This window comes from Sinocyclocheilus anshuiensis, unplaced genomic scaffold, assembly GCF_001515605.1.
Source record: "Sinocyclocheilus anshuiensis isolate Anshui unplaced genomic scaffold, SAMN03320099.WGS_v1.1 scaffold1693, whole genome shotgun sequence".
Lineage (NCBI taxonomy): Eukaryota > Metazoa > Chordata > Actinopteri > Cypriniformes > Cyprinidae > Sinocyclocheilus > Sinocyclocheilus anshuiensis.
Genome location: NW_015539927.1, coordinates 96,053 through 109,651, shown reverse-complemented (window position 1 = coordinate 109,651; position 13,599 = coordinate 96,053). Strand labels below are relative to the sequence as shown.

The 13,599-nt window shown below is 41.6% G+C and overlaps 1 long non-coding RNA gene across 1 annotated transcript in view; it reads left to right on the top strand.

The window, feature by feature from the left end:
• The window catches only part of LOC107686731 (uncharacterized), a 20,199-nt gene extending 8,085 nt beyond the window's left edge, over positions 1–12,114 (top strand). The window contains exon 3 of the long non-coding RNA XR_001634064.1: positions 12,104–12,114. This is a non-coding gene — a long non-coding RNA (uncharacterized LOC107686731). The remainder of the gene's footprint in view (positions 1–12,103) is intronic.
• The last annotated feature ends 1,485 nt before the right edge of the window (positions 12,115–13,599 follow it).

The following is a 13,599-nucleotide window of genomic DNA, read 5'->3' as shown; positions in this document are numbered from 1 at the left end:
TTAGCTCCAACCCTAATCAAACACACCTGATCCAGCTAATCAAGGTCTTCAGGATTACTAAAAACTTCCAAGCAGGTGTGATTTGGAGCTGGTTGGAGATAAGCTCTGCAGAGCTGTGGCCCTCCAGGAATTGAGTTCGAGACCACTGCTATAGGTACTTAATATTAACATGAGATTGAGTGAAACTGTGTGTGTTATGTCCCCTTTAAATGAGTCTACATGACTCACTTTAAATGAGTATTCATATAACATTATCTAGAGAAATAATTGTTGATGATGAATCCCCTGTGACGTTTGTACTGGCTACTGTATACAGGGCACCATACAGACTTTATCAAAAAATTAGCTGATTTTCTATCTGAGTTAGTGCTGGCTGCAGATAAGGGGCCATAGGGGTGCATGGTCTAAAGCACACGGTGCAAGTGCACTTAGGGCGTGTCTGAATCCACTTTTGCTAGTTTAACGACGGGAAAAACGGTCGGCGCACCTGGCACATGGTCCAAAAGGGTTGTACCTATTCTCTAAATGAGTCATGGGTGTGTTTTGGGCATAACGTGCAATAAACGTACAATCAGAGTCTCATCTCCCATTCCCTTTAAAGGCCAGTTGCACTCACGCCATGGCGGATTCGCTATTTACATGGCGGAATTTGCAAGAGCAAAGACTGAACGCTTCTCCAGAGAGGAATCTTTTACATTGTAATTTTTAATATTTGGCATGTTTGTGCGCTGCTGCGTGTCCCTGTGTGTGTAATAAGCAGAATGTACGAGCGTTGTTTACCTGCCTATAGGGTCTATACCCGCCTACAGGACCTAACACGCTCTTTAATTAACAAAAAAATGTATTGCGCCATTGACTTTAGACCAGGTTTCAGTTGGTCAATTGCGCAGTCTAGTGTCACGCTTGAAGGTCAGCCCTGCAAAGCCTTACCAGACAGAGGTTCTCGTGTCACTATTGTGTTTGAAAGTTGCACAATAATAATCTTTTACATTGTAATCCTTTCATTTTTAATATGTGGCATGTTTGTGCGCTGCTGCGTGTCCCTGTGTGTGTAATAAGCAGAATGTACGAGCGTTGTTTACCTGCCTATAGGGTCTATACCCGCCTACAGGACCTAACACGCTCTTTAATTAACAAAAAAATGTATTGCGCCATTGACTTTAGACCAGGTTTCAGTTGGTCAATTGCGCAGTCTAGTGTCACGCTTGAAGGTCAGCCCTGCAAAGCCTTACCAGACAGAGGTTCTCGTGTCACTATTGTGTTTGAAAGTTGGTACCAGCAGCACCTTTCACATGTTCCTCTTATGCCTCTTTCAGACCTTGGTATATGGGGTTTCAGTGATTCCACTTACCCTTTCATGGGATATATATCTGTTGAATTGGCTTTCCCTGAATACGAACAACTATCTGAAGAAAAGTTTCCCATCTTGGCACTGGTATGTCCAGACTCCAAGTGTCCTGATCCTGTATCAGTCATTCTTGGTACAAACACATCCAAGCTCAACACTCTTTTGGCTCACTGCAAACAGCTGGTCAATAGCAGCACTGTAAAGCCACTGAGAATACTTCCTTACGAGTTTAATGTGTCCAAACCGCCTTTGAAATCCAACAAAAATGTACCTACAGATGTAGTGGGACTGGTAAAGTGGGTGGGTCCTGGACCATTAACCATTTCTCCTCACAGCACTAGTTATGTGCTATGTAAGGTTGTGCAGCACCAACCTTTAGACAGTTACGTTCTTCTAGTGGAAACGCCAGAAAATAATCAACTTCCTACTGGTGTCCTAATGCCTTCTCTGGTGCTAACCTCTTCTTTCGTGAATGCCAATCATTTCCTTGTACCCTTTTAAAATGAATTTTACAAAGGCACTACTATTCCTGTTGGAACTCTTGTGGCATGGGTATGTGTTGTAGACACTGCTACGGTGCCACAAAAGGCAGTTTCCACCCAAAAGACCCTAGACCCTAGCATGATCGACTTCGGTGATTCTCCAATTCAGGAAACCTGGAAAACATGCCTTGTCAACACACTTTCAAAGAGAACTGGAGTTTTTTTAAGTAGATGAATGGGATGTGGGACTAGCTTAGGGAGTAAAACACCTCATAAGACTTAATGATTACAAACCGTTCCGTGAGCGATCCACACGTATAGCCCCGGCTGACCTGGAGGATGGTCGCTGTCATTTACAGGAACTTTTGGCGGCAGGAATAATAAAAGAATCACATAGCCCTTTTGCTTCTCCCATAGTTATTGACTATATGCATTGACTATCGCTCATTAAACTCCCGAACATCGGATATTACCAGATTGTAATTGTTGATGAAGATAAGGAGAAAACTGCATTAATTTGTCCACTGGGTTTCTACCAGTTTGAGAGGATGCCGCAGGGGATCACAGGAGCTCCTGCGACATTCCAACGTTTAATGGAGGCTACAGTAGTAGACATGAATCTATTACAGGTACTTGTCTATTTAGATGATGAGGTACCTCATCACCAAGTAAGGTACCTAGGCCACATTGTTTCTGCTGCGGGAATCTCTACAGACCCTGAAAAGGTGCAAGCTATTCTAAACTGGAAGAAAACTGTGGACTTGAAGTCGTTACGATCATTCCTTGGGTTCTGTGCATATTATCAGCATTTTATTGCCAATTATTCATCCATTGTCAGACCCTTGACCGAAGTAAGGGTTACCCACCGACTCAGAAGAGGAAGAAATCTGGTAGTACCAAGAAGCAGTACTTCAAGGACTCTGAACCTTTCGCTGGTAGATGGGACAAAGCATGTGATGATTCCTTTGAAAAAAATATAAATTGCCTCACTCATGCCCCAGTGTTTGCTTTTGCAGACCCAAGCAAACCTTACATCCTACATGTGGATGCGAGCCTGGATGGTTTGGGCGAAGTGCTTAATCAGGAGCACCCTGAAGGTCACCGCCCCATTGCTTTTGCCAGCCAAATTTGGAGCGTAATTACTCTATACATCAGCTAGAATTCCTCGCTATGAAATAGGCCATAGTGGATAAATTCCATGATTATATTTATGGTGCCAAGTTTACAGTGAGGACAGATAACAATCCTCTCACATACGTGTTGACAACTGCCAAACTTAACACTACAGGCCATATGTGGTTGGCTGCGTTAACTTTAATTTTGATGTGGAGTACAAACCCAGGAGAAGCAATGTGGACGCCAACCTTCTGTTGAGGAATGCTCAGGATCACCAGGACGAATGGGAGAAGGTTCCTGCCTCTGGAGTGAAAACTCTTTGTCAGAAGGCTGGTGTCAGTAGAAAAGATGACACCTCCAGATTTATAGATCAACTTGGGGCTTCTCCTGACACCATCCCTAGTGGTTTTCCAACTCAAGTTGGGTGGGCTCCACTTGAAGTAGAGAGGACTTGACAAAAGGCCAAAGATGTGATCCGGCCATTGGGGTGGAGATAAAACACATGGAGGCTCACAAGTACATATCTGGTCTGAAAACACAAAATCCTGTCCTTGTGATACTACAGCGGGAAAGTTAAAAGATCCAGATGAAAAAAGGACTTCGGACCCACTTTATATTAAGTGGCCTTAACAACTACGTACTTACATTTAAATTAATCATTTTGTACAATGCACTTATTGTGTACATACATGTTTTTACATTGTACTTATATTTAAAAAATACCTGCATGTAATTACATCTGTAATTCATTTCTGTAATTACATTTATAATTACACTGTTGACCCATCCATTACACCTTAACCCACCCTTAAACCTACCCATACCACCAAACCTGTCCCTAACCTTACCCGTATCCCACCTCAATAGCAGCAAAAGTGTTTTGCAATACAATATGAACACAATAAGTACATTGTACTTATTTTTTGATGCAAGTACATAGTAGTTAAGGCCACCTAATATAAAGTGGGACCAGGACTTCTATATCGAATCACCCAGCGATCTGGGAAAGAGGTGTGTCAGCTTATTCTGCCAGAGCAGTACAGGGCTATGGTCCTAAGGCTGATGATACACGGGGCAAATTTTTGAGCAATTTTGCAGAGCAATTTTTTTGAGCAATGTTGCTTGAGCATGTTCACATTGAGAATGGTTAACAAATTTCTATCTGGATACTTTAGATCGGATGTGGGCCCTGTGTCTCACCTGGTTGCCCATTGACGGCAACATTAGCCAATTTTGCCCGGCAACATTGCTCAAAAAGTTGCCCCATGTATCATCAGGAGCTGAAAGAACTATGGATCTCATAAAGGACTGATTCTATTGGCCCAGAATGGCTTTAGAGATTACACAGTACACAGTACATCAAAAATTGTGGTAAATGTGTTGCTCGTAAGAATTATGGTTGAACCACTGATGTCACATGGACTATTTTAACGATGTCCTTACTACCGTTCTGGGCCCTGAACACAGTAGTTCCTTTGCTGTCTATGCAGAGTCAGAAAGCTCTCGGATTGCATAAAAATATCTTAATTTGTGTTCCAAAGATGAACAAAGGTCTTACGGGACTTACGTTTACTTTGGAACGACATGAGGGTATGTAATTAATGACCGAATTTTCATTTTCGGGTGAACTATCCATTTAATTCCTTATTAGAGTAAACTGTCATTAGATGGCGCCAACTGCAGAAAATCCTTTTAATGACATGCAGCCTCAAAACTTGTACAAACATAAATGGACAAAGTAATGATGACAGGAGCTTTGGTCAAGTCACTTATTGAACATCATATACTGCTTAGCATATTAAACTGCACAGTCAAAATAAAATATTTGACATTTTATAGTACTTTTATATAGTACCAAACCTACGTTTGAATAAGCAAGTGAATACCAGTTAAAGATACTTTCTCATCTAAGATAATTCTTTTTTCTCTTCATTTTTAGATAAACACGAACAAAAATATAAGATTATTCATACAGTTTAAGTGATAAATCACACATAAATGGACATTATTCGAAGTCTGTAATTAAAAAAAAAATCAAAAATTAATTTATTCAATTTGGAATTGGTGAAGTTGCTGATATTTATATGATCAAAAAGTAAAATGGAATTCTGATAGCTTGTAATGTAAATCAATGAGTATAAGAGTATAGTAAGAGTATAACAGACTTTTTATTAACAAATTTGGTAACACTTTAGAATAGGGAACACATTCACTATTAATTAAGAGTTATTCCCTCAGTAAACTCCTAAAATCAAACCTTTTCTGCTTATTACTATTTAGTAAGGTATTTGCAAAGTTTAGGTATGGGGTAGATTTAAGGGATCTAAAATATGGTCATGCAGAATAAGGCATTAATATGTGCTTTATAAGTACTAATGAACAACCAATATGCTAGTAATATGCATGATAATAAGCAGGTAGTTCATAGTGAGATTGGTCCTTAAAATAATGAGTTACCAAAAATTCATATTAATATCAGTTATCACTCTACATCTCCCAATAATAAGTTTTAGTAAGACGATATTTAAATGCTTAGCTTTAGTCAAAGCTCTGTAGTTTTTATTGTGTGGTTAAATTATATAATTTAATACAACGCAATAATTATTTAGAGATGAACAAATAAATGTTCCTCAGAAGCCTGATGTGTAATATTTGATACTCACATTTTAACATGATTTTTCTAAGAAATGATGGATGGATAATCAAGTCAACCTGAGCTGTTTCAGTCCATTAAGTGAACACATAGCCAGCATCTATCACTCTGCAGCTCTCATCTGGTTGCCCACTGAAGATAAGCAGGGTTGAGCCTGGTCAGTACCTGGATGGGAGACCTCCTGTGGAAAACTAGGTTGCTGCTTGAAGAGGTGCTAGTGAGGCCAGCAGGGGGTGCTCACCCCATCAAAATCCCATGATGTCTTTCGAAAAGAGTAAAGGTGTGACCTCGGCATCCTGGCCAAATTTGCCCATTGACCTCTGACCATCATGGCTTCCTAATCATCCCCATATAATGATTGACTTCATCACTCTGTCTCTTCTCCACCAATAAGTTGGTGTGTGGTGGGTGTTCTGGCGCACTATCGCTGCCGTTACATCATCCAGGTGGATGCTGCACACTGGTGGTGGATGAGGAGATCCCCCCTCACAATGTAAAGCGCTTTGAGTGCTTAGAAAAGCACTATATAAATGTAATGAATTATTATTATTATCTTGAAATATTACTGACAATATAAAATATACAGTATTTGTATGTTTACTTTATAAAAATCAGTAAAGATTCCACAGCAAAAAGACACATGAAGCACGAGCTGAAGTTGGACATTTTTAGAATTATACTAAAAGGCCTTTTACTAGAAGGCATGTAGATTGTGTACAAGTTTTTCAGCAAAGTTTTGATAATGTTGATAATTTAGAGGCCTTAGAAATGTTTGTATCAAATCCGATACAGTAAGCTTTATAGGGTTAATGAAGTACTGTTTGTTGCAATAAATCTCAATAAAACCATCTTTCTAACATCACATGGCAAACCATTACCGCCCAGCTCTGTTACGACAAAAAGGCATTCAAAATTTCCTTTGATGAATTATTCAGTGCAAATAACCTTGCTTGCACAAAACAAGATAAATTGATTCATAAGTAGATAATTCAAAAATAAGATACAATGAGAAAAAACACACTTCTTGTTACATTTATATGCAAGCAATTTGTCTCTGAAAAAAAAATCTCTGTCCATTTTTCTGCTTTAGTCATGTGGAGTGAGTCAACAGCAGACATATGTCTCTGTTACCCAGCAAAGTGGGCAAAGGTGAAAGAGAGAGAAAAGACACAGCAGACACACATAACATAATGATAATTACCTATGACATTATGATGCCACCTTTACATTTAGTTCTAATTAAGAAAAAAAACATTTTGGCAACAAGTGCAAACAATCGTTCTCAAACTGATATATCCACGTCATGAGCAGCAATTTGTGTTGGTGAGCATGAGGACTCTGTGTTGTATGATGGCTCATTTGAATGCTGAGAGTCTGTGCATCTGTGTGGTACCACAGTGCTGGCCCCTGAGTATCAGCCTGTGTCTGGGGACGAATTAATCCGGTCTCATGTCCTCTATGTGCTTCAAACTCAAAGGAAAGTTACAGATGCAAAGGTTCAGCTGTGAGCTCAAATGTGGCTTCTGAAGATTTACAGCACTGCAGCGGTGCACAGTAAGTGCTCATTAACAGCTTTAACATGCATGGCAACAAAGTAAATTATAGAAGATATTTGCATTACTGTCTCCACTGCTCAAAGTGAAAATATAGAGGTCAAAAGTTAGGAAACCATTATAATTATTATTAGTAGTAGTATTTTTTAAGATTCCCTTATGCTCACCAAGACTGCATTTAGTCATTGACAAATACAAATACAGTAAAAACATTACAATTGCAATTTAAAATAACTTTTTTTCTATTTGAATATATTTTAAAATGTAATTTATTCTTGTGATATAAAGCTGAATTGTCAGCATCATTACTTGCGGCTCAAGAAACATTTATTCTTATTATCAATGTTGTAAATAATTGTGCTGCTTAATATTTTGTGGAAAATTTAATAGGCCTACATTTTTAAGGATTCTTTGATGAGTAGAACATTCAAAAGGACAGTATTTATTTGAAATAGAAAACTTTTGTAACATCATGAATGTGTTACTGTCACTTTTGATAAATCTAATGTATCCTTGCTGCATCTTGCACCTTTGAGAAATAAGTTGGGCAATGAGAGTTGTCTTCTGAGACAAAGAGGTCCACCTCTGCCCTCTCGAAGACCAACCAAATCATCTGGACCACTTGGGGGTGTAGTATCCATTCTCCTGGAGATACATCTCTCTGGGACAGCATGTCTGCTCCTTGGTTCAGTCTTGGTGCAGTCTGCCCTGCATGTGGACTGCCTTCAGTGAACGCAGGCTTCAGTGTGCCCATAGAAGGTAGAGGGAGTGTGACCTGAGACCACCTTGGCGATTTATAAAGGCCACCACCATCATGTTGTCCAAACAGACAAGGACACGGTGCCCCTTCAAGGCTGGTAGGGAGGTTTCTTAGGGCCAGAAAAACCACCAACATCTCAAAGCAGTTAATCTGCAGGCGTTGCGCCAAGATGGACCAGAAGCCGAACGCCGGTCTGCCCTCGTAGAGTGTTCCCCAACCCGAGTTGGAGGCATCTGTCATGACTACCTTCCTTCTGGAGGCCAGTACCAATAAAATGCCTATCTGAAGGCAAGGGGCTTTCCAAGGGGCCACAGCTCTGATGCAGCGTTGGGTCACCTTGAGGTGAAGTGTCCCATGGGCAAGCTTGGGATGGTGCATAGGCTTTGAGCCAGAATTAGAGGGGCTGCATGTGAGGTAAGCCCAGAGGAATCACCGGCAAGGCGGCCGACATGAGGCAGAGCATCCTCTGGAAAAACTTGAGGGGAAGAGAAGCCCTTAATGTGAATGACACTGATATCTGCTGAATTGTCAGTGATTGTTCCGGCACGAGCCAGGCCCGCATCTGGGCCGAATCGATAGCTATTCCCAGAAAGATGACCCACTGGGTGGGAGACAGAGCTTTTGGCTAAATTTACTTTGAGCCCAAGGCGCTCCAGGTGGCTGAGCAGCAGCGACCTGTGAGCAATAAGTCCCTGCTCTGATCTGGCTAACACAAGCCAATCGTCAAGGAATTTCATAATGCAGATTCACATCTGTCTCAGAGGGAAAGGAGCCACGTCCATGCACTTCGTAAAAGTGCGAGGGGCCAGAGACAGTCCGAATGGCAGGACTGCATATTGATAAGCCACCTTCTCGAACATGAATCTCAAGAATGGTCTCTGAAAGGGGGCTATCTGGATGTGAAAGAAAGCATCTTTCAGATAAACCGATAAACACCACTCCCCTGGGCATATTTGGGCGAGGTTCCGCTTCAAAGATAGCATCCTGAATGGGCGTTTCATTAGGGCATGGTTCAGGTGCTTAGATCGAGGATGTTGTGAAGAGTTCTCTTTTGAGTTGGGTGTGTCCGCTATCGCAGCAGTAATTTGCTTGGGCATGTGCTGAGTAGCAAGTACAGGCCCAGCATGAACAGAGCTTCCATCGCTCAGAGCTAAACAGGACTGGAGAGCGAGCATGAGACTTCTTTGAGGGCAGTCCAGCCCTCTTCTCTTCCTCTCTGCTTTGAGGGCAGGATGGCTTGTGCGGCTCAGGGTCCAATGTCACCAATTGGCCAATCCAATGGCCCTGGCACTTAGGAAAAGGGTAGCATTTATCCGACTGAGGGCATTGTCGGAGCTCAGGCTCTGATTTGGGCTGAGGCTGAGCGGGAGATTGAGTAGGCTTCGCAGGCTGCTGGGAAGACGGAGCCTTCTGGCAACTTGAACCAGCCACCAAGCTAAAGCGCTTAGGCAGGAAGTGGCGCATTGCCTGCGATGATTCTGTGCTGCAGTGAAGCACTCTGTCTACAGCAGGGCCAAATAACCCAATGGTGGAGACAGGGGAGTCGAAAAAGGCAACTTTATCCGCATCCTTGATCTCTTTCAAGTTCAGCCAAAGATGGCCCTCAAGCACCACCAAGCTGGCCATGGCCTTGCCTTTCGCCTGTGCAGTAGTCTTAGTAGCATGCAGAGCCAGGCTCCTTAAAAGCATGAGGGTTCAGGCTGGACTCATCCATTGCACAGAGGAGTTTGGTTTGAAACACTTGAAGCACCACCATCTTGTGAAGCACTGAGCCACTGTGTAAGCCCTGCCCGCTAGGGCTGAGGTGGTCCTGCAGGGCTTGGATGGGTGCACAGCCTTGGCTATCAGCCCCAGGGCTGATGGAAGGCAGAGGTCTGCAGCAACCGCCTCTTCCAAAGGGGAGGTGAGAGCGGCAGAAGTAGTAGAGTGGATGCGCACCAAGTAGGGGGCGTGCCACACCTTGGTAAGCTCATTGTGAATTTCCAGAAAAAAAGGGGCGACGATTTTTGGCGGGAGGTTGGTTGACAACGTCCCGACAGGTACCATTCATCTAAGTGGCAGCGTGCGGGCTCCTCTGGAGCCGAACAGTCTAAGCCGAGTTCCTCCACAGCCTTGTTGAGGATGGAGATCAGTTCGCTATCCACGTCAGCCCGTATTGACTCATTGGGCAGAAGGGTGCCAGGATCCCCTCCAGAGGATGCCCATTGTTCTGCATCTAAAGCTATCAGTGATATGGAATCATCAGTGACAGCTTCCTCCTCCGATCTGCCGAAAGAGATCAAACCACTCACTGCAGATGAGGGTGTTAAAACTCACGTGTAAACTACACAAGCAAATCGAACTGCTTTAGGGAGAGTGAAGCATGTGGGACCTGTGCCGGCATGAGATCAATCAGTTGCTCAGCCCCATGACTCTGCTTTTTCTTCCTCCAAGGCTCCTGGGAGGGGAGAAATGGGAAAGCGGGTGGGGCAGGGCCACATTCATTGAAGAAGGTGATCCATGAGCAAAGCAGGGCAAGACTTATGCTCATGCTCGCAGTGAGAGCAGTCTGTCTTAGTAAGTGCAGCCTCAGCATGGGCGTGGCCCAGGCAAGCAACACACTCACTTTGCCACACTCGTGGCACGGCATTTGCAACAACACCGCAGAAATTTCTTCCAGTACATTTGCTCTTTGTGATTGCTGGATGGCTGCAGAGGAGAAGCGCTGAAGAAGGGCGTCTTTCCGCTACCAGGGCTCTTCTAGGGCGAAAGCAGGCATCTTTGCTCTTCTTCTTCAGAGTCCAGTGAGGAGATGATTTCACTAAACGTGAGAAACCATTTTCGGGAACTTGTTACACCCCCATTAGCAACAATAACTTGATAACAAGAACTAATTACAGTTTCACACTGCACGTTTTGGCCCACTTATCCCTGCAGAGCTGCTTCAGCTCAGCAACAGTAACTTTTCATATAGATAAAAAATGTATTTTCTTTGTTATGTGATGAATGTAATTTTAGTTCACTCTAAATACAAGGGCAGTTTTTATGGGTGTCACCACTTTGTTTAATCTCATGCATCTTTTGGTCATCAGCAACCTTGAAGGAGTTTAGAGACACCACACAGATTCTTCGACTTTCAGTTGCTCTTTCCATACTTGAGTCCCCTTATCAGGGCACAGTGTGCAGTACAGTGCGGCGAACACTTGCCCTGCTTTTAATGAACTGTAGACAGCTGGTGCCAGGAACACCATATTGTGATTATTTATTGGATGAACAAAGACACACACAAGCTTTCATTCATATGCACCATGCTGTCATGAGCTGGATGCCCTAAAAGTGATAAAATGGATCTGGCTTTTACATGGCAGGTGACTGGTTTCTGAGCCAATCAAATAGATAATTCATTAACAAACATGGGGCCCAGAATAAAGATCTCTCAGTAGGCCATACACACCAGCATGTCGTACTGGCTGATACGTGGAGATGGAAATAGATTTTAGGCCTATCATGTCTAAAGCAGCAGTATTATTAAATATGCCGTAGTTTTACACAGGAATAATATCATATATATGTATGCATTAATTACTTATTTCCTCGTGTATTCCCAAAAAGCTCTTTTTTTAGTTTCATCTGACCATAGAAGCCAGACCCGTTTGAGGTTCCATTCATGTCTGACAACTGAATATGGCTGGAGTTTGTTTTTGGATGAGCGAGGAGGATTGTTCTTGAAACCCTCAGAGCAACATGTTTATATAGGGGCTGTTTGATATATATATATATATATATATATATATGCTTTCTGACCCCAAGATTCAACTAATCTCTGCAATTCTCCAATCCTTGGAGAGTCTTTGGCCAATCAAATTATCCTCCTCACCGCATTAGGACGATATAGACACATGTCCTCTTCCAGGCAGATTTGTAACATCTTTAGTTGATTGGAACTTCTTAATTATTGCCCTGATGGTGGAAATGGGGATTTTCAATGCTTTAGCTATTTTCTTAAATTTCTATTATGTGAAGCTCAACAATCTTGTTTTGCACATCAGAACTATATTCTTTGGTTTTACTCCTTGTGATGGATGCATAAGGGAATTTGGCTCTTGTGTTCCTCATATTTATAATAATAATAATAATATTTATAAAGTAATGGCTGGAAAATATCATGCTCCTAGTCACCGGGGGCTTAAAAAATTTAAATATGAATGGGAGTATACTTAAAAGATATTTTACTCATAAGAAATTTCTAGGGGTGCCAATAATTGTGGCCAAAATGCATTGGACAAAAACATTTATTTCATAATGTGAGATTCCCCCCACTTTCCACTTTCAATTGTTTTACTCTCTCTCTCTCTCTCTCTCTCTCTATATATATATATACTTCAAGATACATTCTTGTTACATGTTTTTGACCAAACCAGTGTATTGAGGTTTATATCTATATCAAGGTTTAAAAAGTGTTTTTTTATGTGGTTTTTCACAGCACTGTATAGAACAGAAATAGGTCATGTTTAATTAAAAAATATCTGACATGCATGAATTTTACATGCAAGATTTCAAAACCTATTTCAGGCACGCTCACTGAACCACTAAATTAAAAGCGAACCTACATAACAGCTCCAGTGCAGGTGTGCAACGCAAGGATTTTAATCAGAGAACAAAAGAGACATAGATGTTTTTAATTTAATCTTTCTCATCATTTCCAATGACTTACTACTAAGCATGCTCATGAATTGGTTCAAGATTCATTACATTTTTCAGAATACTTGTGGCCCATATTTTATTTTTATTTTTACATGTATTATATCGCACAACAGGTGCAATAATATGTTTTAAAGGGGTCCTATTATGCTTTTTCACTTTTTGTATTTTAGTCAGTGTGTAGTGTGTATGTTTGGGCATAAAAAATATCTACAAAGTTTCAAATCTCAAAGTCCACTCCAAAGGGAGATAATTTGTTTAAAAAAAATCCCTTTACAAGAACTACAACGAACGGCTCGTTTGGACTACAGCGTTGTTTTCCGGGTTTTGTGATCACAAAGCGGCCCATTAGAATATAATTAAAATAATTATGGAATGGTTTCCTACGGAAATGCGAATGGTTGGGGGGTGCGGAGGGGCGAGGTCGTAGTTAGAACGCTTGGTTGAGTGCATCGGACAAGACGACGACTAAGAAGAAGTGCTGCTGTAGCGTTATTACACATGCACCTGAACAATTATGTATGTAAATATGTATGTTACAATTATGAAAATGTTTTTTATAATACATTGCTGACAGTACAATACTGGACAATGATGTAATCTGCAGAATTTACACTTCAATTATGAGACTACAGTGTTTCCCATACATTGAGTGAGGGTGTTTTTATATCACTGTATTTCTTAAAGGGTTAGTTCACCCAAAAATGAAAATGTTGTCATTAATTACTCACCCCCATGTCGTTTCAAACCCGTAAGACCTTCGTTCATCTTCGGAACACAAATTAAGATAGTTTTGATGGAATCTGAGAGCTGTCTGACCCTGCATAGACAGCAACGCAACTGAAATGTTCCCAAGTCCAGAAACGTAGCAAAGAGATCGGTAAAATAATCCATGTGACATCAGTGGTTTTAACCTGTCAACAATTTGTCTCCTCCGCATCACCCTGTAAACAGCACAGAGGCAAAGGTAGGCGACCGCCTTGGGCCCCCAAAAGCCAAGGGAACCC